This window comes from Cheilinus undulatus, linkage group 4 (assembly GCF_018320785.1).
Source record: "Cheilinus undulatus linkage group 4, ASM1832078v1, whole genome shotgun sequence".
In the NCBI taxonomy this organism is placed as follows: domain Eukaryota; kingdom Metazoa; phylum Chordata; class Actinopteri; order Labriformes; family Labridae; genus Cheilinus; species Cheilinus undulatus.
The window spans coordinates 16,451,324-16,478,357 of NC_054868.1; positions in this window are offsets into that span (position 1 = coordinate 16,451,324).

Consider the following 27,034-nt stretch of genomic DNA (forward strand, 5'->3'; position numbering starts at 1 on the left):
TTTTCCACAGTACAAATTCTCATAAAGTGACTATTTCAGTGTAAAATGAGAGGTGGTGAGATTTTTGTGGAAAAACAGGCTTTGCACATGCACAGCCAAAATCAGAAAACTAGTAAGAGACACCACCTTTTTCTACAGAGGGCAGCACATTTTACATGAAGAGAAAGTTTCCTACAGGAGCTTTATGAGTTGTTTTTTCACATGCAAATGAAAACTAAGGCGAGGATGGTATCAGAATAAACATACTATCTTTTGGTATTTATTGTGAGATCAGCCTCTGAGACATCATGCTCTACAGTGCAATAAAAAAAAAAATCCAGTCTCAGTTTTATAGTATTTACAGTCAAGCTTTAAAGGTGTAACCAACATGTTTGGCAGAGGTAGCGGTGGCACTGCAGAGAAGAAAGCTCTGCTGAAACCAGCATTAAAACACCAACAGTTTCCACCCAACTTGTCCCTAATCAATAAGATGCCAGTGTTAGTGTTTGCTCTCGAATGAATTTGGAATTCATATTGTTTTGTTCCTTTGCTTCCCCCTTAGGACTCTTGGCGGCTGCTGTGCTCTGCTGCTGCTTGTGGTTAACTTTTTCCGCCCGATAATGGAAAAGAGTGGACTGCTTATCGATTTGTTTGTCTAGATACACGCCAGTGCGTGCTCTCAGTGGAGCGGCGCTGTTACATTTCTGTGCTCTGTGGCAGCCTGTGGCGTTGATGCTTCAAATGAGGGAGTGATGAGAGGGGGAGGGAAAATAGGCCACATGTCAGCTAATGACAAACATTGTACATTCTCAGCCAATTTGTTTTCTTTGTGTGCTTGATGAGGTCACAGTGATGAATATAATCTATGAAATGCCCCTCACACTGACATGGAGCAATAAGTCTCTGCTGTGTGCATAAGGTTAGACTTCCTGTGATAAATGAGAGCTATTATAGATGATGAATGTGATTTCAGCTCCATATGGGCTGATAATACTAGACTGACCCCACAAATGTATGTTTTTTCCCAAACCTTATGTCCCTCTCTTACTCCCCCCTGTGGGTTAAAAACACCTGGAGAAGAGGTTCAGTTCAGCTAATATTTCTGTGACTCAGTTGCAACAATCAGGCAAAGGTCAGTCATGGGATAACTGTAGTTGCCGTTTGCCATAGAAGTGCAGGTGCATGCGCTTAAAGGATGACATATGGAGGTGTGGGTGTGTTTTTGTGCGTGTGTGTGTGATTAAGGGTCATGGTTGTGGGAGGCTTTCATCTCCACAGTACTTAAAAGGGGACATATTTTACCCTTTAAGACAAGTTTTTATTGTTCCCAGAGGTCCCCAAAACATGCCTGGGAAGTTTGTTGCTGAAAAAAACACTCGTATTGGATTTGTGCATGCCTAAAAAAGCTGTCTGTTTCAGCTCTGCTCAGAATGAGCTGTTTCTGTGTCTGTGGCTTTAAATGGTAATTAGCTGTCTGACCTCGCCCCGACCACACCCCTCTCAGGAAATGGATGTGGCACTCTTGATGTTACAATGTTACAAACACTTTTATCAAAGTTTAGGACCTGATTGTAATTCGAACCATCAATCTCCCTGATCTATGTCAGCAGGGTAACCCACTGAGCTATCCAGCATCTCAGCTGCCAGCTGAAAGGAAGATCAGGGGAGGAGTGTGGAACTTTCTTCCAAGCGGGGAGGACCAACCAAGCCTGCAGTGGGTGCTTACTCCCCATATGACATCATGAGGGTAAAAATGTTTACATGAGGGTAAGAATTGCTTCAGCACACATTTTCTGAAAGGTGGAGAAAGAGAGGGTGGAAGGGAATGGATTTTTCTGGTATTTGAGGGGATTGTTGACAGGCCAGGGACACATATTTTTGTTAGAAAAGCCTGATAAAGTGCATAAAATTTTTGCATAATATGTCCCCTTTAAGGCCAATTCAGCAAATGACATGGGCAGAGTGACTGTTTGACGAGCGGTTCAACTACCAGAAATCCTCCAAAGCCACCGCTGCTGTGTGCCTGTATCTTCCTGTATTTCTCTCTCCTTTTATCTCCCCCTCTACTATCTCTACGCTACTGTCATGCTGCTATCTTGTTCTCCGTCCTGTCATTCAATTAAGCTTGCCTGTCTCTCATTTTATCTCAGGCTTTTTATTCCAGTCTAAAAATCTGACTCACCGTCTGTCACTTCTAAAATACACACCTTGTTCCAGGGCCTGCACATCAGATGCTTGTCTTCATCCCGAGCAGTTGTCTCCTCCAAGCCTTCTTTATCTGAGTCTATGCTGTGGGCACAATCATAATTGTCCTGAAAATTACATGGTGAGGGAGGCCTACCAGTCAGAGTGGGCGTAGGCAAACCTAACACTCTCACAGATTCAGTGCTGTCAAGGTCCTTCTGTCCTTAGCTTGTAGCCTCCAGACATGACTGGTCCTGTTGTCTGAGCAGATTAGCATAAGACAGGACAGCAAAACTGTGCTCAAACAGTATCACACATGCCATGCGCATGCTTGCTAACATGGTATGGTCAGTATGTGCAAAATCAGAAAGAGACAAAAGTTGACTTTCTGACAGGTTGAATCAACGCTGTGCTTTGGGTTAGAGTGTGGTTTTTTGATGAATCAGTCCAGCTGAGCATCTCTTGCTTTGGCAAATGACTACCTCATTGATCTGACAGTTTATTTCTGGTCAGCACTCTTTTTGGACCAAAATTAGGTGTATAATTTGTGTTTTGAATAGGAAACTAAGAAAGAATTTGTAACTACTCTATGTGAAAACATAAACAAACAACAGCTGTTTTTATACAACTGTTGCAGTCAGCTCAGCTTAAGATAGAAGTCATTTTAACGCCATTTTAACGTTGAGCATCAAATCAGTTCAAAGAGGGATAACATTTTAAATATCAGTGGCGTTTTGGTAATTGAACATGCAGAAATCATTTTGTGACCTCAAGCTAAAAATGAACAGTTAAACACGGCACAACACAGCTGCAGCATTAAGTACATCTGGATGATTGATTTACAACAGAGACACACAGACAACTCTGCAAGCAGGGGTGGACTGGCAATCTGGCATACTGGGCATTTTCCCAGTGGGTAGACGCACTTTGGGGCCGGTATGATTTACTCATTTATTTATTTCTGTTATGTACCAGCCCTATAGAGCGGGGGCAGCAGCGTGTTTGTTGTTTCCTTTATTATGACGGTTGACTGGTCCAATCATGTCTCCTAAAGTAGTGGTTCTCAAATAGGGGTATGCATTTCCCTGGGGGTACGTGAAATATTAAAATATATGTAGGCTATTCACAAAATAGTGCCTTTCTATGCACATCAGGAGTGACACTAACCTGACCTCTCAAAAACTCTCATACACAGCGTTTGGGAAAGGGCAGAGGCTTTGAGCAAAAACTCAGAGGGTGATTGGATGAACGTTCTGTCTGTCACATATTTACAGGCCAATCAAAGCAACAAAACACGTGATGTAGCTGCTACCGAGGAGTTAACTCCATACAGAACTGCATAACGCTAACCATGGCAACTGTAGACATGTCAGTATATGATTTTTGTCGTTTTTGAAAAGAAAATGACTCACGGCTGTTCTTTGTACTTATTTTAACAAAGAAATATTTTTTATATATATTTCTGATAAAACTGATATATATTTCTGATAAAACTGATGCTTTAGCATCATCCATGCTAATGTCTTCCGCCATATGATCTTGTTGCTTCTTGCTCACGTCACGGCTCCGCTGCACCCGAAAGTACTGCCCCTCGTCGCTCATTAGTCCTGTCACTTTCTAACTGGGCCCAAACAGTTCAGATGGGAGCTTTGCAAGATGGATTCACCAGTGAGAAACACGGAAACGGGCGTATCTATCTGCTTTGCAAGGTTAGAGCAACATCATTTTATGAGTATATTATGTGCATTCTAAAAAACATTTGCCTGTCTGCAGTGTTTTTTCTCCTGTCCTCTGATAAACAGTAATACATTTATTAGAGCAGGCAATTAAAGGTCCCCCCCCCCTTCAGTCCACGTGTCACAGCACGTTTACACCCATCCAGGAGGTCAGCGCCGTTTTGTTTCAGTTTTATTCACCGTGCCAGCCAAGTTTGCTGAGAGGAGGGACCGACTTTTCATTCATTTTATCCTAAATATTATCAATAATAATAATAAGGGCGCAGCTGAGCTTTGCTGTGAAAGGAGTTAACTCCCCCCACAGCACACCGATTGGTTCACCTGTTTGTGTCACAGACTGGTCAGAGGAGTCATTTCAGTGATCTGATTGATCTGGAACATTTACAAGTCATATGTCTGAGGTCAGAAAGGCTGTGTTGTTTAATATTTCATTGGACTAAAGTCCTGTCAGTTTGGAAACAGCTCCAAGTGTGCGAGTGGCGCTTTTACGTTCACATGGACATGTCGTGCTGCCTGCTGCCTGTCTCCCAGGCTACGAGAGGCAAAAACAACAAGCACTGACTACAGACAGTTATGAGAAGAGGACAAACATCATGTAGTGTTGGAGAGGAGGACATTTTTGTGCCTTAAAACTCTGCACCAGCGAGTGGTGTTTCAATGTGTGCTGGTCGGAACAAAACCTCGAAAAACTTTCTGCAGCGTTGCTTGTGTGGAAGCCTGCATTGACTTGCTACAGGTTAAAAAAAAAAAATTCATTCAAATTATTTGCACGAAAAAAAATTGCCTCTGGTGTGCATGGACCTTGAGTTTTTAAACTGGAATTTATATTTTGTAGGCTATTAAATTGAATTACCCTGAAACCCCTGAGTCTCCCCCATGGCAGGATGGTTTGACCCACACTGGCACATGCCTGTCAATCACTGTATTCACAGTCACTCCCTTCAGAAATAGATAAATGATTTATTTTTTGTGAAAAAATGTTTATCTATAACTAAGATCATGATTTCAGTTTGAGAAGAGATATTTCCCAAAAAGGGCCTCTAAGCTGTCTTTTATAGTTAAGTTAATTTGTTTTTACAGCCTTTTAGTGCTTTCTAGTTCTTTCTAGTTCTACGTTTTTATTTCCAAATAGTCCCGAAGAGACTGCTGCAGCTGAGCAGTGTTTTACACACTGATGGTTTTAAATGCTTTTATGCCTGTTCAGTCACCAGTTTTACTACATTAGTTTGAATACCCACATTTACTGATGAGATTTGCCATGAAGTTAGTCATACATTTTTAACATTTAAAATGTTTGCAAAAGAAAATCTAACATTTGATATTTTAAAGTGTTTATCAGTTACAAAGTTTGGTAAATCAGATAGCTGTCACAGCACTGTTTGATGTCTTTGCGCAGTTTAGGCGGTACTTGGCTGAAATAATATTTCACAGGGGGTACATCACTGAAAAATACTAAGAACCACTGTCCTAAAGGACCGTTTACCCCCCCTCCCATCCCCACTCTGCAACAGATGGAAAGTGAAAGTGTTCAGAGAAAACGTAACTAGCATGCACAAACGACTGGATCTGTAAATAAATGTCACATAAAAATTTAATCAAGATGCTGCAAAAGTGTTAAAGAATCTGCAGTTCCTATAGAGAACGGTGTGACGCTGGTGAGTATACAGCTACATCATGTAGAGGAGGAGGGGACAGCAGGAGAGGATGGTGTGTGACAGGGAGCAGAGGTGTTACAGGTGAGCCTGAGAGTGAAGCAGTGAATGGGCTCTGTAGAGTATCACAATATAAGCTAATAAGCATAGATTGTGGGTCCCTTTTATTTATGAAGAAAAAATAGTTTGAGATTAAATCTGTAGCTCTTCTATGATCTGAAGAATGAAGAGATGTTAACTCCTCTAACCACATCTTAAAAGTGCTCAGTTTATAAGTTATAGTCCTGAATTCAGACATGTTTTTATCGGTGTTGATGAGTTTCGAAAAAGCAGCTTAAAACCTGTGTTTATTGGCATTGTTCCTGTAAATCTACTGGACTGATGACAGTAATTTCTGACTGTAAGCCATTATTTAACATTTAAGCATTTTGTAATTTGAAAAAAAAAAAGAAAAAAAGAAAAATAATAGCAGAGATTTTTTTTAAGTAGTGACTTGCTTTATCTACATCTGCTTGAGTAGGGACGGTGTGTCCACCATACTCACCTCACCTGGCATTCAGTATCTTTGAGCTTGATCTTGATAATATTTTGGATATGATCTGTCGTTGTTTTGGGTTATTGCCATGAACAAGCATTTGCATAAAGAAGACATTTTTGTCCACTTGTGTTGATAAGAGTATTTAAATCTCAAGAAATATTCCTGTATGGTTCATTTAGAACAGATCAAAATAATGCAAATAATTTGTGATTAATTGTGAGTTAACTATGCCCGTTGTGAGATTAATCACAATTAAAATTTCCAATCTACTGACAGCCCAAGCAATAAATAAACATATGTTATAAAAAAAACGAATTCCCGGATATCATTTGCTACCTGGTTGGATCTCCTAAATGATAAAATAACTTGTTAGATATGATAAATTAAACTTAACACAATATAAATGATCCCAACATTCATGGATCCCTGCAACAATTCAACCCTGGATAAAGTGAACATAATGTTTAAGTTACAGGTAATGCAGTGCCCATTACTTTTAGTAGTTTGGATTCTGGATCCAATGGAGCAAGCTAAAAGATTTTGTTTTTTAAGTTCATTTGTTCTGCAGAGTGCCACGTTGCACTCTTTGACAATGGAGGTGTGTTTTTCCCCCTCAGTGTAAAATGGATTTAATGTTTTAATAGTGTGTCTTAAATTAAGTGAAGTCAGGTGTCAGGTGCCTATACATTCAAACACTGACGGCAGCAGTTGCTGGGGAGTCCCAATCACACGCCATCTATACCCATTTACACACTGCCGACAAAGCAGAGGGAGCTGGGACTGCAGGAGCTGAGGATCGGACCCATGACCTTCCGATTGCAGGATGACTAAGTCTACTACTGAGCCGCGGTTACCCTGAATTTTATAGGCACTGTAGCTGACATGTTGCTATGCTGAAGACCATAATCCAATTAATTCCTGCTAATTTGAGGGTACATTAGTAGATGGGCATTGAGTTAAATCTTTAGGATGTTCTGGATGGACAGACTTGCAAACAAAAGTTAAGCAAAGCTTGGTAACTTTTTAAGTAGAGTTGTGGCTTTAAACCCTGCTGGTGGTGACAAGTACTGCAATCCTGTAATGGCTTAAATCCTTCCAGTACTGTACCATTAGTTCATGGTAGAAATAGCCATTAAAGAACAGTATGACAGGTTTAAAAGGGAACCCCAATGGAAATCGATATTACTGCAAACCACAACATTTAATTTTCCCTGAAGAGCTGGGGATTTGAATTTTGAAGCAAATTATGCAAGTAATTTAATCCACTTCACACACACCTAGAAATCTCTATAGCCACACCATTTAAATGTTCCATTCGTTTCCTTTATGTGATGTAATACTGAAGAATGATGGCTTTTCTCTGGTGCTGCCCATTAAATTTCTTTTCCAGGGCCAGAGCCAGAAGGGGCGATATCCGATCACAAAGAGAGACATTTCCTACATAGAAATTAAACAACAGTCTTCCGATAATTGATTAATGAGATAGCAGAAAATGACCACAGTCGTATTTCTGGATTGGGCAATGAGAACTGTTTGCTTTACTGGCGCCATTAATAAATTAACATGACTTGTTAGTTAGGGAAGACTGTCTATCATGGGCTAAATGTTTCAAACATCTCCAGCATTTACATCAGCATTTTAAACTAGAACTTATTTGTCTATAAGATGGGAAAGGTGCCTGGAGTGCCACTCCGCTCTGCTTCATTCGAGATACACTGCAGGTCTATTTTCAGCACTGGCCACTGCCAAACCCATCGGCGGAGTTAGAGGGTGGCTACATGGGCTTAAGCCCCGGATGTTTTCATTAAAGCCCCGAACCTTTTTGGTCTCAGGGCGACTCGCTCCTTCTTTAAGTTTTTTGATTGTGAGTGAAGTTGGTATGATGTGAGTGCTCTTGTCGACAATATGCAATCTTTGGTAAATGCTGGTGCTGAAGCGAAACCAAAGTTGAATGAAGAAACGTTCAGCATAGAGGACAGCGGACACAGGTAAATTTTCTAAAGTCTGATTTAGTAGACAGCCAACATACAGCAGGTTAATTCAGCCTAAGCTCACAGTTCACATCGTGTCTCTGCTTGTGTCTGTGCCGTTTCAGTCAGACTCGCCACTCGGATTAAAGCCAAAAACACAGACACACCTGTCACACATGTCTGGATTATGGAGTTATAACCGAGAAAATCAAAATGCATCCTCCACATTTCAGACAACACTCTTTTCTTAAAGTTTTCCTCTGAGTTCTGAACATGTTTGATCAACAGTGATCTGATCCTGAAAGCTGTGGTCAGTCTGTCAGAAAGGAATTGATCAGAGTATAGATGATACGTCCCATTTGAAATTCTGTTCTGCTATTTGCCTTATGGAATTTTAAAAACATACATAATAGGGTTACAGCTGTAAACTCAACACTTATATGTTTATTTTTAGATAAGGTATATGGGCTACTCAACACTTTAAAATGACCAGAATTGTTTTGAGAGGTACTTTAAGTTCTCTCAAATAAAATATATGCAGTCCATGAATAAAAAAGCGTAAATCAATGAAAATAGCGTCTGTAAAGCAGGAAAAATCTCTCTGGGAGAATGTCTCCAGACTCCCCTAGTCTTGGGCTAAGCCCCTAATGCTGGCAACACCTAGCTCTGCCCCTGCCAAACCACATCAATACCCGTCGATAAGAAAGCTCCAAAAAGGAAATCACAAGTGAATATCTGGTTCTTTCAAAATACAACACAATGCACGGACTCCTGGTCGCAAATCATCACTATATCAACATTACGTCTCATCAGTCTCAGTGAGAGCAAAGGGTCAAGGAGAGGTCAGTGGGTCACAGAGCTATGGCGCCATTGACGAAGTAAAGTTAACTTTTGAGGACATTTAGCCAAAGAATTTTACATAAAACCACAGATCCTTTAAGCAAACATTAACCTTTTAACTTCCCAATGCACTCACCCAATGGCGGAAGCAATAATATCACGGACTTGTACTGGAAAGGGTGATAAATTAACCCCAAAAGTAAACCCGTCTGCTGTTGGCATACTATTCCTGCATGAACTTGTATTTTTTCCGTGATCTCTGCCCACTGATCAGGGCTGTGCACCGTGGTGCAGCGCTCTAGACACGCTTCCATTGCACTGAAAAAACAGATTTTGACCCTTAGTATTTGTAACATATAATTATTAAGTTTGTTTCACTGATTTAAATGTGTAATTCAATCCTTCTTATATTTTTTTGACTGATTTCAAAATGTGCTGTCTCCATTTCAAATGAATTGATTTTAATTGTGTAAAAGTAACATAATAAAACTGTATTTAAATAAGTTGGTTTGAAATGTGTTAAAATAACGTAAAAAAAAATGTTTTAAACTAAAGTGATTTTAATTATGTAAAAGTGATCTTAAAAATGTATTCAGGCTAGTTGATTTTAATGTGTACCAGTAACATTAAAAAATTGTCTTCAAATGAGGACCACATACTACCCTGTCTGAGCATGTGCAGGGAGAAACCGCCATTTTGTCCTTTCCTGGTTAGGATTTACACTTCTCCAAGGACATTTTCAGCACTGCAATCACCCACCCGTTTGGGATTTACTGGTTTTGGTGGTGAAGCTTGAGTCAGGAAGTTAAATGAGTTTCTAAGTATTTTTTAAACACATATTGCTGTTTTTATAAGGTTATAGCCATAGATATCAAGACGTAGCCAACACTTGGTTATTACTCAAATTATTTGAGTTATGACAAATCTGCAGTTTTCCCAGAATGCCTTTGGGCACTAAACCTCTATGCATGCAGTTTGCTGCTGCTGTTGTGGCCAGGACACCCTTGAAAAAGAGATTTTTAATCTCAATGAGGTTTTCTTCTGGTTAAATAAAGGTTAGATAAAATGATTATTGTTAAATAATAGAATGCACCATGAGTGAAGTTGCCATCTCAATTAAAGAGGTCCCGCCTATAGGGGGTAATATTTTTGCAATAAATGTCAATGCTCATAGGATGGCAAATTGACATTAGTGAAAGTTAAGCCATTGGCTCAGCAGATGTACAACAGTTACTGTTGAAAGTAATTGTGCAAGTAGATCCCTTTTAGGTGGAATGATATCAAAAATAAGATTTTATCAGTGAATATAATATGACATTATAAGGTACGCAGTTACCCATAATAATAAATATATCTCTAATTTTTTGAGCTAAAACTATAGGTAAATTAAGTTGGAATGACTTAAAGATAGTAAGTTGATTCAACTTTAAAAAACATGTGGAATCGAGGCAAATTACTTTTGTGCAACTGCTAAAATTGATAAAATTGAGTTAAATCAACTCCATTCATTTGAGTCTGGTTAACCTAGGTTTAGCTGGCTTTTCTTAAAAAAATTTAGCCCCTTCTACTCAAAATTATTAAGTTAAACTTACCTGTATTAGTCACCTGAGATTACTTAAAAACATTTAGTTCAGTCAACACAAAAAATATATCGAGATCTAGATAAATATATTGCGTGCAATCTGTTGCCTCAATTTTATTGAGTAGTTATGGTGTATCTTTTTTTACAGTGTGGGCGGGGTCACTCGCGTTTGGTTGGGGCAAACCCGTGGTGCTGTGGTGCGTGGTGCAGTTGTCCTATGTGGAAAGTGCGGGTTAAAAAGTCAGAGGCAGCTAAAAATATTTCTCCCATATATGAAAATTAACCCTCCAAGGGTGGGATATCAGAAGCTGAAGGGGAAAATCTCTCCTTGCAAATCGCACCCTGCAAATCGTTTGAATGTCAGTATGGCATGCTTGGAGATGGGGCCACTTCTCTTGGGTTCTGCTCTAAAGCAGGACCATTCTTTGTGTGGCTTGGCACGGCCAAAAGTCATAGCAGGAAAGCCCCAATACTTGTGCTGGATCTGGAAAAATGTGGTATTGTTGCATCCCTATTTAGCACCAGCATCCCGTGAGTAATATGTCCCTTTTGCCATCCAGGCAGATGCAGGACTGAACAGAACCAGCTGTGTGACACCAGAAGCAAAAAGGTCTGCGGTACTACCAGGAAGTTTGAAATTGCTTGAAAAAGTGCTATTTCCATGCATCTAAAATGGTCCACTAGTCTGTTAAACTTATTTATATCATTCTATGGTCTATATCATCTATGGTAAGAAAAGTGAGGGATCACATTTAATATCAACTTAAATTTACTGGAGAGGATGCATGATGAGCATTAAGCACTGTTGAAAGTGACTCCTGAAACTCACAGTGTGTAATTTCCAGCAGACCATCTCAGCTCTTAACTGCCAGCTGCGACTTTTAACGCAGGCTGAGCATGTGTTGCTAAATTGGTGTTGTTGTTGCTGACTTTGAAGCAAGGTAATGACACAAACATCACTCAAAATGCAATTACGCCCCACCCCTTTTATTTTTGAGAGCCAATGGAGTGTTAAAGTGAATGAAGGGAAATGTAGTGTGAAACCAGTGAGGCTGTCGGGCTAATGGAAGCCACAAATGGTTGGACAGGAAACATGCTGTCCATGAAAACACCCCGACCCCTCTGCTACGCTTTTTTCTCTTCTTTGAAAAGTCATATCCTCCTGATGGAGTGATGGAGTGAGGACTCAGTCAAAGTCAGACAGCAGCCAGGAGGAAGTGAGAGTATTTTACAAGATGACAAGCTCTGTTCATGTGGACTGGGAGTTTGGGTGAAGTGGTTAGAGAGTGGGAACATCCATCCAAAGATGTGTTGTTACAAGAGGGGCATGACTCGAATGTGGTTGCACAAAATGAGTAGTAGAAGATGTGTTTGAGTGTGTGTTTAGTCTGTCTGTGTTTGTTACAGACATGTCACTTCTCATTCCTTTCACTTTAGACACCGTTTAAAGTTTCAGGCACTAGCAGCCTTCTCTTACACACCGCAAACCTCTGCGTTAACAACGGCTTCAGTGTTTTCTCCAGAAGGACTACGTGTGACAGAGTAAGGGAAGGAGAATTCTGTAGAAAATGGTATATATAAACCATGAGAAAATAAGAGATATGCAGAGATGGAAGAAAAACAATGAGGATGGAAATATTTAGAGAAGGCAGCACATCTCTGTAGAAAAGCCAGTCGCTGAGAACCACCAAGGGACAGAACTGAGAGAATAGCCTGTATTGTTTTCTCTTCCCTTTGATTTTCTGCCTTCAGCAATAACACCCTCCCTCCACCCCACACACACACATACGCACAGACACACACCCCCACACATATACAGAGGCAGAAATACTCGGTATATTCTTCCTGTAACCAAAGATATAACCTTCATCTCTCTGTGAGCAGAACAAAAAGTTTGCCCTTCTTTGGGCTTCTAAAGTTTTGGTATGTCTTCCAGGGACAAAATAAATATCTCTCTAAGCGCTGTTTTACAGCCAAGATTCAAGGCACACAGTCAAAGTTAAAATTAGAATCAAATTCTTGAGAAAAAAAGCTGGTATGTTTTTAAAAACTCACCAGATCACTGAAGAGTACTTGTTGCTTTCCTAAAGTATGCCAAGAATCCTCACACACTCAACGTCTTCTTTTCTCTAGCCATTACAAAAATTTGACCAGAAATGAAGAACAACAAAGCCCAGCTCTTAAAACATGAACCACAGACTGACCTGAAGAGGCAACTTCAGCTCATTATTATTAACATTAATATGTTGAATATGTAGAATTAGAAAATCCTTGATTTGAAATGTTTTACAAAAGAACACACAAAAATTAAAAAGAAAAATGTCATTTTTCAGTAAAGCTGCTTAAATTGCTCGTTTTCAACATCATGTCATATTAAGTCAGTAAAGGGAATCCAGGATGTCATGATCCTGAGCGTAGTAGTTGTAGCTGCACATATTCTAGCTTTACTGAAGGGATTTTGACAGAATTCTGCCAAATGCTGGTATTTTTGTGCAGAGTTGAATGAATTTGGCAAAGCAGTCAGAAAGCCCTGACTCTGCAAAAGAGTGGCTGCAAATATCCAGTAACTATGGTGTTATTGATGAACGCTGCTACATGTGGCTCTACTAAAACTCAGTTATCATCATTATGAACACTTTTAGTTTCTGACAATTTCTTTACAATAAAAGCCCCATGTATTAATCATCTTAATGGCTCCTCTGAAATCACCTAGCAGGACATGGGGGTGTTCTTAGAAGGGCTGATCGATTTGGGAAAACAATCTAATTGGGGTTTATTTTCCCTGGTATTGTAATTGAGATTTGATATGTGATTATTTCTTAAGTTCCTTATATTGCATTTTTTTACAAACAAACAAAATCTATAAATAATTTTATATTTTCACCAACACAATTAGTTAAAACTAGAGCAGAATTTTTTTTTGAAAAAATATCAAATTGTGATGATTTTGAATTGAGTTTAAATCATTATGTTGTTCTCATATTTGATAAGAAAAATATACAAAAAAGTAGGGTTTTTGTAGGCTATTCTAAAAATGACCTGTAATGCATAATATCTCTGCTGAAAAAAAAAGTTTTAAGCAGCTTTTTTGACACAATTTCAGGATAAAGAAATATCGCAACTTCTGCGATTTAAAAATTGCAGCAGGCCATATTGCAAATAAGTCTAATTCTCAATTAATTGCACTGCCCTTGTTCTTAGTAGGAGGAACTTTACCTAAAAAGATACCTGATAATATGAGCTGGGATACAGGGGAAAAACAGCTCTGCATTTAAGAGATTCATTAAGAGTGATGTCACATATGGAGCCTGGGCCTGGATCTGAGCACACTTGAGCCTAAAGTCCTATTTTTGTTGGTGTGAATGATGGAGATGGGATTTCAGTCACGACTGTGACAGCAGGTTATGCTCAGCTGTCTGTCAGGTTCACAAATAATTTAGTTTTGATTTTGTCTATCAAAGAAACCAACTTATCTGACAAAAAAGTTGATGACAAAACTTACATAAGGCAAGCAAGGTAGCATAATGTATCTTGTCTTACAAGTTAAAACACATTTAAACACATTTTTTTTGCATGAAGTGTATTAGCATATAACCTATCTCAGAACCTTAAGTTTGTCATCGGGTTTATTGTGTTATTTGTTTTTCCTCTTGTCCCCCAACAAGTACCATTCATCTGATGAGTCCACAGTAAAATATGTATTCATTACAGCAGCTTCACTTATGCTCACTATAGAAGTTTGACTCTAAAAAATAAACTAACTTTAATGTGATGTTGTCACAGTTAAGAGGAACGATGCTTGCTGAAATAACATCATGATACAGATCCATAACAAGTCAAGCTTTGTCTGGTCTGTTCTTAAGAGCTGAAGAAAAGAAGTTTTAAAATGTTTGTTATTTGAATGGAGTTTGGTTGGATAATTTCTGATCATTTCTGGTGGGGGATCGAACCACTGGCTGGCCCAAGTTGAAATGTTGATCTTAGAATGTATTGTCAGCATTGCAGATGTTTGCTTTTTGAGGGAAATAAAAAAATCATGCCTGTCAAAGAAAGCTGGTTCATAACCAGCACAGACAAATTCCCACCTGTTTGTTGTTATCAACACAGCATTTTATCTGTTTACACCAAAGTCTATGCTTTGGGTGGAAACCAGAGCACTTAACATGCTAAAATCATGTACATGTTTTACATTTTTAAGTAGATCTGTAAATAAAGAGGAGCAGAGCAGAAGCAGAAGAAAGTCAATGTTAAGAGAGAAATGGTTTTAAAATAATTAAAGTATACAAAATGTATCGTTTTTATGTGACCTTAAATACTTTATGTTTCGTTAAAGACTAAAGACTTTAGTTCACTGTGGCTGCTTGATGTTTTTTTAATCAGAGGATGTGCTGACCACAGTACAATGAGTTTAGTGCAAAATACAACTCCACTTCATTAACTCAAAACATTTTAGTCACACACCACTGCAACTTTTCAAATATAACAGGAAATTACTACAGCTACACAGGCCTTGCATGACAGAAACTGAGGATCATTGTGAGAAGCAATTTAGGACTTCTGGTCGATTTCCTGGCACCTTCCAAAGGCCTGGTAGACCTCTGAGGGAAGCCAGGCACGAGGACAGAAATCTGTGCTTCTGAATACCAATCAGAGTCTCAGGAGGCAGCTGATCCCCCCAATCCTTCCTTCCTTCTCTTCTTGTCTCTGCTTTGTCTCTTTGTCAGGAGGAAGTGAGTGCTCAGGGCTACACGTGTTTAGAAGATGTGAGGGAATTGGAGAGAACATCAAGGTTAAGAAGAAAGGAGCTTGGAAAACCCCAGGCACCTCCGCTACCTGTGTAAGTATTTATGTCTGAGATTCCCACGGGAGGAGCCGTTTATTTACATATACAGGTGTGTGAGTCAGAGAACAGCGAGGTATTTTAATTGTGTTAGTGAGTGCTTGAGCAGGTTTATGGTCTTTTCATGCATGTGTCCTGGGACTTATGCTGAAATTGTTCTTTCATTGTAATCTTTTTGAGCCCCAGGTAATAAATAATAATGACCAGCATAGCTCTATTTTTATCTGAGTGCATTAGTTCTCCTGTACGAGTGTTTATCTGTGCACATATGAAAAGTAAATATGGCTAAAGCATGAACCATGCCTACAATGCATGCTTTATGTATATTTTATTACTGCACCAGAATTTAATGAGGCCACTAAGTAAATTCATGCACATTAATATTTGTCATAAAGTTGAATAACAAGTAGGCCCACAAAGCCCCCATTATGACATAGTTTAATATTACAGGATGTTGAGCTGGAGTGCCACACGATTCATACATTATCCATCCATGCAAGCCGTGTGAAGCCTGCCAGCCTGGCAGCAGCTCTCTGTGTGTGTATGTTTCATGAGGATGATGATATGATGATACAACAGCTGTGTTCAGCTGTATAATTTTTACCAGCTTCCAAACTTTCCCTGCTGTGATGAGAAATCCTTTGATGTCTCTGCGGGTGCTGAGACTCATGAGGCTGCTGCATGCTCACTTGCTCTGTGTTGTCCTCATACATCTTTTATCGACTTTTTCTTTAAGGTTTGTTTTTAAAATAATTTACAGGTGCAAAAACCCCTCATGCAAATTTCTGTTTTCTTCATTAAAAAGTTGTAAATAATTCAATAATGCCCAAGTTTGAGACTGAGGATACTTCGAAAACTCTTTTGTTGCTTTAGTGCCTTAGATCTGGTCTCTAGCCAACAGTCCTTTTCATTTATTTTTAAAAACATTTAAGATTGATTCTGTTTTTTCACCTTGAAGCTGTTGTCCAGATTACAGTACATTCATCCTGAATGCAAAGATACAGTGCTGTGAAAAATACACCACCCTTAAATCATGAATTAACTGTGATTAAGCACATTTTTAGGAAAGCTGAGTTCAGTTTCACTGCCACACCCAGGCCTGATTACTGCCAGACCCGTTGAATAAAGAAATCCCATAAACAGAACCTGTCTGACAAAGTGGAGTAAGCTGGAAGATCTCACGTAAGCAACACGTCATGCCAACATCTAAAGAAATTCAAGAACAACTGAGAAACAAAGTCATTGACATCTATCAGCCTGGAAAGGGTTACAAATACATTTCCAAGGTGTTGGGACTCCAGCAAACCACACTGAAAACCATTATCCACAAATGAGTAAAACTTGGAACAATGGTTAACATTGCAAGAGTGCATCAACAACTCATCCAGGAGGTCACAAAAGAACCCAGAACAACATCTAAAGACCTGAAGGCCTCACTGGCTCAGTTATGATTCAATGATTTGACAATAAGAAAGAGACTGGGCAAAAATGGTGTCCATAGAATCCAGAGAATTTCTGGGCCAACTGCAGACTGAAAAGTACACAAAGGCTTGTCTCAAGTTTGCCAGAAAATATCGTGATGATGCCAAAGACTTTGGGAAACATTCTCCAGATTAGCAAGAAAGAAGCTGAATCTTTTGGAAGCTCTGTGTCGTGTTACATCTGATGTAAAACCAACACAGCATTTCACCAGAAGAACATGATACCAACAGCAGTGGTCAGGGTTTGAATTATCATGTGGCTTTTGGGGGAGACCTGTTTTCCGATGTGCACCACAGCATTCTAAGTCACATGCACCACATGTATGCTACCAAACACTTCAATGATCATTCAAAACAGCTGGAAAAACATGCAAAGTAACGAGGGTCAACTTCAAAATACAACACAATGCTCCGACTCTCATTTTACATAACACCACACATCCTTTTAGTGGTAGTGGTCTGGGACTGCTTTGCTGCTTCAGGACCTGAGTAATTTGCTGTAATTGATGGAACCATGAATTCTGCTCTCAACCAGAAAATCCTGGAGGAGAATATCTGGTCATCAGTTTGTGACCCCAAGCTCAAGGACACTTAGTTAATGCAGCAGGAAGGTTTTGGAGGGGTCTAGTCAAAGTCTGGACTCAAATATGAATGAGATGCTTTAGTATGACCTTAAACAGGCTGGTAGACAGTTATGAAATGCTTGCTTGCAGTTGATGGTTTGGATGTCTTTTTCACTTCATAAATAAAATCATCATTGTAAAAATACATTTTGTATTTACTCAGATTATCTTTGTCTAATATTAAAATTTCTTAGATTATCTGAAACATCTCAGCATGACAAATTAACAAAAAAATAAAGAGACCTGGAGGTAGGCAAAGATTTTTTTCACAGCACTGTATGTTTGTGCATCACTTCTTTTTGCAGTTTTCTGTGCCAAAACAGCTAATAAATAAAATATACAACATTAACAGTGACTGTTAAATTCTGTCATTATTATATGTGCCTTCTACATATAATCTGTATCTTGGCTCAAACAGCACTTTTCTAGTCTTGAAACTACTCACAACTCTGGTCACATGCACCTGTTCACATTTCACAGACTGATGCTTTTATGTGAAGAGTCCATCAGTAACTAGGACTGTCAAATGATTTAAATAACTTTTGTTGGGACGTATTTTTCACTGTAGCTGCAGGGAGACATTGCAGTGGCTTAACAAAAGTGTGCTGAAAGGGACAATAAAGCATGTAATAAAAACATAATTCATTACTTTTTTTGCCTATAATATTTGAGATTAATTCATTAATGCTGACAGCTTTATACCAATGCCATCCATACAGAGGACATAGCAGCAGTTAAGGGTTCAGTGGCAAAGGACATTACTAGTTGTAGCTGCAGGAGCTGGGATCAAATAACCCACCTTCACTGAGAGATGGCTGTGCCATTGAATCACAGCTGCTCCACAAGAACCCACTAGAGCTCAGTTGAGCTGACTTTTCATAACACTTTTAAATTGGAAGACACTTCAAAACTTCATCAAAGTGAAAGTGTAAAAGGGAAGCGGTGATAAAAAATGTTCAAATTGGCATTGCACATTTGCAGTAAGGTGACAGTGAGTTGACACCTTGGCATGCAAACTTGTACTTGAAGAAAAGCACTTTAAATAGTAAGTTGAATTTCCTGTGCTTATTAACTCTCTCTACTTTCTTCATGTTTGTCAGCTTGGCAACTAGTGTCAATATCCATCAAAAAATAATTCTGTTACACATGAAGCATGTACAAACAGTATTTTCTGCTTGTTCTGCCTCACAAATTCATCTGACAAACTTCCTCAGGAAATAAATAACAGGAAATGTTCTTCAAACATTGGGTGCAGCGGAGTGTTTGAAGAATGAAAGTTTTTTTTCTTTTGATGAAGTTTCCTCTGCATCTGGCAAAGATAATGATGAGAAGTTAATTTTATTTTGGGGTTATAAAATAAGAAATATATTATCAAATACACTAAGATTAGACCCTTGTTTATTTTACAGTCAGGGTTTCAGATCCAAAAACATCTTTATGTGTGAATGTTTGGTGTGCTGATAAATTCTTCTGTCGTAATCTGGGCACACACTTCAAAATAATGTGCTGATTGTCAACCTGACTGCCCCTTTAGCAAAGGCCTGATTACAGAATGATTACAGATTATCTTGCCAAATTATCCTGTGGTGTGTGGTGTGTTAGGAGTGACTTTCTCTCTCTCCAGTTAAGCTCGGACGATGATAGGAGATGATCTGACTGACGATACACATGTTCAATATTTATGATCAGATACCCTGTTGTGTGGGGTGAACACAGAACAGCTGAGCAGAAAGGTTTGGGGTATGGGGCAATAGCCAACCAGGAAGCAAGCTGACTGAAGGATGAAGCACAATGAAAATCCTTGGGAACAACAGAAATGGTTATGGCCTTGACACTGACCTTAGCCCCACTGTCCAGTCTGCTTTTAGCTGCTTGCCCTACTCAGCACACTGCCGCCTTCAGGGAAACAGCAGAGCCAGAGGATGGAGCGCCGAGCCCAGCCGCCAGCATACCAAAAGCCCAAAGATGTCAACTTTCCACTCCGGCGTATTGGAACTAAGCCTTAATATGTCAGACCTGCATCCACAAACAAGATGACTTGTCAAAGAGGAATAGTTGCTCCACTTGTGCTTATGTTTACCAGTGTCCACAACTTCCTCAGATCCTCTTCTCTTCACCGCTTCAAGACATGGCTCTGCAACAGTGTCACTCAGAAAAGGCCGACTCATATGGCACATTCCCATGTTTACAGAGACATTCTTGCATTACTACACAAGACTTGTGAGAGACTTCATCTGCAGGTCATCAGCGTCACTCCAGAGAGTAAGTCCACCTTGGGATTTTCTTGTGTCTTTGCCCTCGTGTTTATCAGTGTTTCACACCAGCTACAATGTTGTCTATGTAATATTTAGCCTCTTTGGCTTAATTATGCACTTTCTTTACCTAAAACTTGGGTCTAAATTACTTCTCTCTCTATGTCTTGCTCTCTTATTGACAGACCACACATTCTTCTGATGTGTAATTTCTATCAGCTGCTTTAAGTGTTTATCTTTACAAGTGCCTTTATTCAGTTTGTGTTTTTTAAAGCAACAGTTGTAAATGTTTCTGATGACAAATGTGGGATATTTATCTTTTTTTTTTTTTTTTTTTGAAAGTCTACAGAGTTGAAAATGGTTCACAAAGTGCCTGTGATGTGCAGAATGATTTTTTTCTTGTGTGAGGCATCTTTGGCTTAATGCATTAAAATAATGTGTTGTTTAAGTGTAACAGGCTGTAATTCAGGTTTATTTATTTGTACACTGAATGCATGACACTGCCCCTGAGCACCCCATGTTCAAAAGGTCTTCCAGCGCCCCTGTCTAGATTTCAACTTATTTATCTCCATTTCCTGGATAACAAAGCTGGTTTTCAAGAGAATTAGGAAATTCCTTGAGAGATGACCACACTGCCACGCTGTGCTGGGATCAAATGGAGTCAAATAAAATGTATGCATACTTCTGTGATGAGACAGTCTGTTTTGTTCCATTTGTGGTCAAAATTGCAACATTTTTTGTTAAATGCATTTAAGTGGTTGAACATTTTGAAGAATTTGTGATTTCTGGTAAGAAGGTGGTGGTTGGTCCAGTTGAGAACCACAAGTTTAGATTTCAGAAACAGAAGAACAACATTTTGATTTGTGGAAAGAAAAATGGTGTTTAACAGTGTGTACTGTAAAACATCCCAAAAATGAACTGACAGGGGGAGAGATGGACCCAGATTACTACCTTAACAGATGTAGCATGTAGCTAACAGCTAGCCATGTTGGCTCTTAACCCCAAAGTCATGTTTAGCAAGATTTGGAGATTTGAGAGGGGAGGCCAGGTTAAGACTCTGGTCGTCTGTAGGGCTGGGGGATATATCAAGTTTTTCAAATATATCAAAATATTTTCAAATGAGATACGGTACTAGACATTATCAATCATATCGATATACTTAAAATAACACTACACGTTTCTTCCATGCAGTGGCTCGTCTTCTTCTCTTGTCACTGCCTGTAGCTTGTGTACCAAGTGTACATACAGTATATAACTGATATCTGCAAAGGGGAACTTACACAGATTCCTACCCTAATGCCTACTCTTTCTCCGTTGCCTCATTGATATTTTCTTTTCAACAAGTTTACATGCCTGCATCTGGTGTATGTGGATTTGACTGAAAGCTGACTGTTTTTGTTATTTTCTTACACAATAGATATATCAAGATATATATTGAATACTGCCATTGAGCTTAAAATTATCGAGATATGAATTTTGATCCCTATGGCCCAGACCTAGTTGTCAGTGAACAGTATCTGTGTGTTGTGCTGTGTTGATTGTCTTGTTCCACACCACACACTATACAAACAAAACTGTGATATCTGTTTGTCTCCATGTGTAAGATCTCTTACAGTAATAAAAACAGGTGTAGATTTAGAAATGTTTTAGTGTGTGCCAGGCTTGACTGTAGTATGTGAACACGTGTGAACAGTACATACTGTATACACAAGAGACTGCAGCGCTTACAGAGATGAGCAATACTTATTCAATAAGTAAAAGCATTCGGATCATTACACTCATGCTAAACACACATCTCCTCACACGGACTCCATCTGATGGCAAACATCCTACACACACTTGCAAAGCTAACATTACGTCGATTTCTGGTGCTGCATAGATAGGCTAGGATGATGAATATTTCAGCAGCAACATATTTAAATTCCTCCAGTGCCCAGAGTGAATGTGGTTCACCAAAAGATATTCATATCAGAGCCATGTGACAAACTAAAATTCTCTCTTTCCTTCCTTGGAACTAAGACTATTTAAACCAAAGAAGCCCAACTTCTCTTGCCAGACAGACTGGAAGCATGCACGGTCCCAGCTGTCACTCTGCAGCCATGCGTAACAGAGACAAACAAACAAGTGGGGGCTGCTGTGTCTCTGAATGCATCCCATCGATCATAACACAGCAGCACACATTTCCTGGAAGAGCGAGTCAAGATGATGCAGAGAACAGTGGAGCCAGCGCTTGTGTGGGTATGTATACGTATTTGTGTTTGTGTGTTTGTGCAGGAACAATAGAGGGTAGAAGACATTCCAGGGACAATGACATGCTCAGAGGAACCATTCAGACATCTGCCACCTCCCAGTCAGTCTCCTGACGCTTCCTCCAGCCTGTGGTCAGAGATCTTGTTCCTGCGCCCACCACATCCGGGAGATGATGCAGTGGTAGAGATGGAATATAATAGAAAAAGAGGTTCCATGGAGAGAGGGGATGAAAAAGAGATGGTGTGGAATAACAACAGAAAGAGATGAAAGGGGGTAAACAATGCAAGAGACCTGGAAAAGAAGGTGGGATTAGAATTCCTGGGATAAGCCTTTTCTTCTTCACATCCAGGGGCTATCATAACTCCCTAACCCCCCCCTTCCTCTCACCGGCCCCCTCTCTCCCTCACCCATGCACCTTCAGGCTGTCTTTACTCTCATCACCCCACCCTCAATCCTGGAGAAAAGTTCAATCTTTGCATTTTCATTGTGGTTGCCCACATCAACCCTGCACCTCATGAAAGTTTCATCTCCCTCTCCTTCTTCCTCTCTTGTCCTCACTCTCTTTCTCTCTCTCTCAGTCTCTCGTCACTGTGCACCCACAGATGGATCCAGCTCCCCAGGTGAGGAATGATGATGAGAAAACGTGAGGCAACCAGCAGAGATTTGCCATGCTGAGCTGTACGCGGCTCTGCCTGAGGGTGAAAACAGCCTGCATGCCTTCATATCTATGCCACATAGCCCACAGCGAAGGATGCAGCTGGTCTGATTCGAGGCCTTTTTGCTTCGCTGCTATGAAGATCTTATAGGAAAAAGCCCGGAGTGAACAGCACAGGATAAATCTGATGTATCATCAAGAGACATGGCTAAAATAGCTGAAATGACTTAGCTGACACAAATTCTCTCCCTTAGCTGCACAGACATGCATGCACACATGAACAACTGTAAGATTTATTTATGCTCACATTGTCACAAAACAAACACTGACATGCAAAAAACAGGCACAGGCTGTGCTTTGCCAGAGACACTATAAAAAGATATGCGCAAGCATGGCAGGAATTCCCTTGGTAAAAATAAATTACATGAATGAATGATAAATAATTACTGTATTTTAAATTGTATGATTTTCAGAAGCCTGACAAAAAATAAGGTTACAACATTTTTTAAACATTTTTTACATTTGTTATTCCAGTGTGAATATACTTTTCTAACTTATTACCAATAAAAGTGTCTCTCTTACAGTGAAAAGTCAGTCCACCCTAATCTCTTTACTCTAAAGCCTTAACCCAGTGGTTATCAAACTGCTCTCGGGAAAGTATGGCTATTACAAGGCTGCCTCACAAACATAATCGTTCTCTGACGTAAGCTACTGAAAAATTGAATAGGCACTTAATCCAACCACAAAAAAAAAAACAAAAAAAAACAAAGTAGGTGTAAGATTAGCATTTTCTGGCAGGAGAAAAAAAAGTAACTTGTTATTTCATTGAAAAAGGCCCCAGTAAAGCAAGAAAACAAGGCCAAGTTTCTCCGAGTTCTTGTGTTCTGCAGAGGTAACGTAATTGTTCAAATTTGTAGAAGGACAGGAATACTTTGATCAAAATAATCAGGGTTATCACAATCCAGGAAGAGGGCTGGAGTCAGACAAGATAAAAGGGACAGTCCGAGAAACCCAGAGAAAAGGTTATTAAGACGTATGAGTCAGGAAATGGATACACAAAAATTTACAAGGCACTGAACAGCCATTTGAGCTCACTTAAATCCATTATCAACAAATGGAGGAAATATGGCAAATGTGTGCTCTGCCTCAGGCTGTCCTCACAAACTGAGTGACCATGCAAGAAGGAGACTAGAGGCCACTGAGAGGCCTCTGACTACTCTGAAGGAGTTACAAGCTTCAGCAGCTGAGATGGGAGAGACTCTGCATTCAACAACTGTTGCCCTGGTTCTTCACCAGTCAAAGCTTTATGGGTGAGTAGAAAAGAGAAAGCCACTGTAGAAAAAAATCCATGTACAATCTCTACTAGAGTTTGCCAAATCGGCATGCAGGAGACTCCGTAGTCAAGTGGAAGAAAGTTCTTTGGTCTGGTGAGACCAGAATGATCCCTTTTGTCCATCAGACAAGATGCTATGTTTGGCAGACACCAATCACTGCACATCACCACATATACACCATCCCCACTGTGAAGCATGGTGGTGGCAACATCATGGTGTGGGGATGCTCCTCGGCAGCCAGCCCTGAAAGACTTGGAATAATAGAGGGTAAAATGAATGGGCAAAATATAGGAATTCCTGGCGGACAATCTTATTCAGTCGCACAAAAACTATGGCCTGGCAGAAGATTTGTTGTTTACAGGGCTTTAAAAAGGGCTTTTCACGCCTGATCCACATGCAACCTGACAGAGCTCGAGTAGTTTTGCAAAGAATGAAGTAAAATGCAGTGTCACGATGTACAAACCTGATTGAAAACCCCTCCACACGTTTAGTAGATTGCAGCCATAGATGCATCTAGTAAACGCTGACTTGAAGGGGATGAACATTCATGCACTTATTTTACTTTACAAAAATGTTTTTTAATTGGCATTACTTTGTAGAGATCTGTTTTCAGTTTGACATCAAAGAGGTTTTTTTTTTCTCATTTCTTTCATCAAAACAGCCAAATTGTTTTGACCATCATGAATCTAAAAAGTCAATAAAAGGGTTCAACATCTAAGTAGTGAATACTTCTTCCTGTCAACGTTTCCCTTTGTATTAAACCCTGTGGCTTCTGTGAATACAGGATAAAGTGTAAGGTCCCCTTTAAAGCACTGATAATCCAGATTAGAAATCCTTTAAAAAACCTGCACCTGAATCAGGGTGTTAAGATCCAGTTTTTGGATGGAAAAGCAATCACTCTCAGAGAAAAAGAACTCTTATAATGTGGATCTTTTTTTTTTTTTTTAATGCAGATTAAACCTCTGGACCCAGCTACTTCATACATGAAGTAATATTAATACTAAGAATGCTACATTTTTCATGTTTAATAATATAATAGACTTTTCAGTGTTAATTTGACATGCTAACACTAACACTAAATAGTACAGGATTAAGATGTTTTAATGCAATCACTGTTTTGGCCAAGGTTTGTTTGATAAATTACATTAAAATGATAAAAAAAAGAAATAATCAGCACCTTTGTCTCAAAGAGTTGCAAAGAAAGTTTTCAGTTGTTGTTGACTTAGTTAATTTTGGACCCAATTAGCAGTTAACCTGACCGACCCACATAGCTGTCAGGCTACGCTACCTTTTACACCAAAACCTGAGAAAGGGTGAAGTTTGTAAAAACTATTAATTCTTCAAACTGTCTCTAAATATGAATCCCATGGGAGGAATTCACTGATTCTGATTTTTTTTTTTTTAACTAAAGCACTCCCAGGATCTCATCTTGTTCATTACAAGTTCCCTGTCTGAACAAGAACCAAGAACAGTAGAATAATTGTCCAGTCCATATTGTTTTTTTTTTTTTTTTTAATCTTTTAGTCATCTCATTGTGACAGCTTCCAGTGGGACCTGGTGTGACTTGGAGTTAAACAGCTGAGTGAGCATACTACATTCTCTCACTTACAGAAATACGTACAGCAACTTGTTCATGCTTATTTACAGTCGCTCCTTTTAGTCAACCAGAATGTCAATGTGCAGTGATTACCCAGAGTGGGAGGAAGTAGAAGAAGGAGAGCAGAAAAACATCTCTTTCTAAATACCAAATTACCGTGGGCCGTCAGAATTTAGGTGCAAACACTGCTATCATATATCAGGGTGACAGCTGGGTTTCTCCTTGTTGAAACATGCGTCGGTGCTCATAATGAATCTTAAATGCCAATGCCTACTGGGGATACAGCCTTCACTCCAGTCTACTTCCCTCTTGTTTAAATCCTTTTCTTGCTTCTGACTGCTCTCAGTTTCTATCTTTTTTCCATTTAGTTGTGCTTCAGTGCAGCATATCACAGCCACATTGTCATATATCCTGTTTGCAAACTGAGGATCTCAGTATTGATAATATTCTCTCTCATGTCATTTCTTCACCTTAGTTTCAGATAAATCTGTTTTCTCTGCTCCCGTTTGTGAAGTATTTAAAGAAACAACTTAAAAATGACTTCTCTGGATTCTTCTCATTAGATCTCTCCAACAGCCTCTTACATTTGTGTGTATACCTACTTTGAAAACACCATTCTACCCTGGGACACATAGGTAACTAAACAATAGAGGAAAAGTGCACAGTAAAAACTGGAGTGTTATTTTCTCAGTGTTAAGTTGATTTAACTTCCTAAGTGTAATTTTAACTCCACCCTGAGTTAAGTGGTCTTTGGTGTAAGAGTTGTTTGACAGTGTTGATCCCATCAACTCTGCAGAGAGTTGATTGATGTAAGCTCCACCTACTTTCATTTTAAAATTGGGATAATTTTCCCATGATGCCCTTGTGCAGAGTGTTCATAAGTGTTTTAGATGTTTTGAATTGTGTTTGGGTATGTTTAGATGATGCCTATTGTACAGTAATCATTGCTTGGAGTTTTTGTTCATGTTTCTGATGGATTGTTGAAGATTTTTAAGTTTTTAAACTTTCCACCATCAGTGAAATTGTTTTCTGAGTAAGTGACTACCTGCCATTGGCAGCAAACCAAGTATGCGTTTAAAACAGTCTAAGTGTCTAACACTTATCTTATGTAGCAGCCTTGTTAAATTGTCTAAATATTACAGTTAAACAATTGGTTGATTATGTTATTAATCAATCTGCTAAGACACATCAGGAAAGAGTGATTGTATTATGGTGTTAAAAAACACCTTCATGTGTTGAAAAGTAACACTTCAATGATACAATATATCACTATTGGAGAACTTTATAAACTCAGCTTAGGTATTAATTTTACACTATTAACACTGTTAAAGAGTTGAGTTGTCATTACAGAAGAATACATAACCAGCACAACTGGGAGTAATTTTTACACTCCTTAGAGTTGATTAACCTGTAGTGTTAAGTTTTATTAACACTGTACAGTTTTAGCCAGTGTTAATTTTTCACTCAATTTTGAGTTAATTTTACTCCGAAATTTTAACACTGGGCAAAGAGTTAATTTAA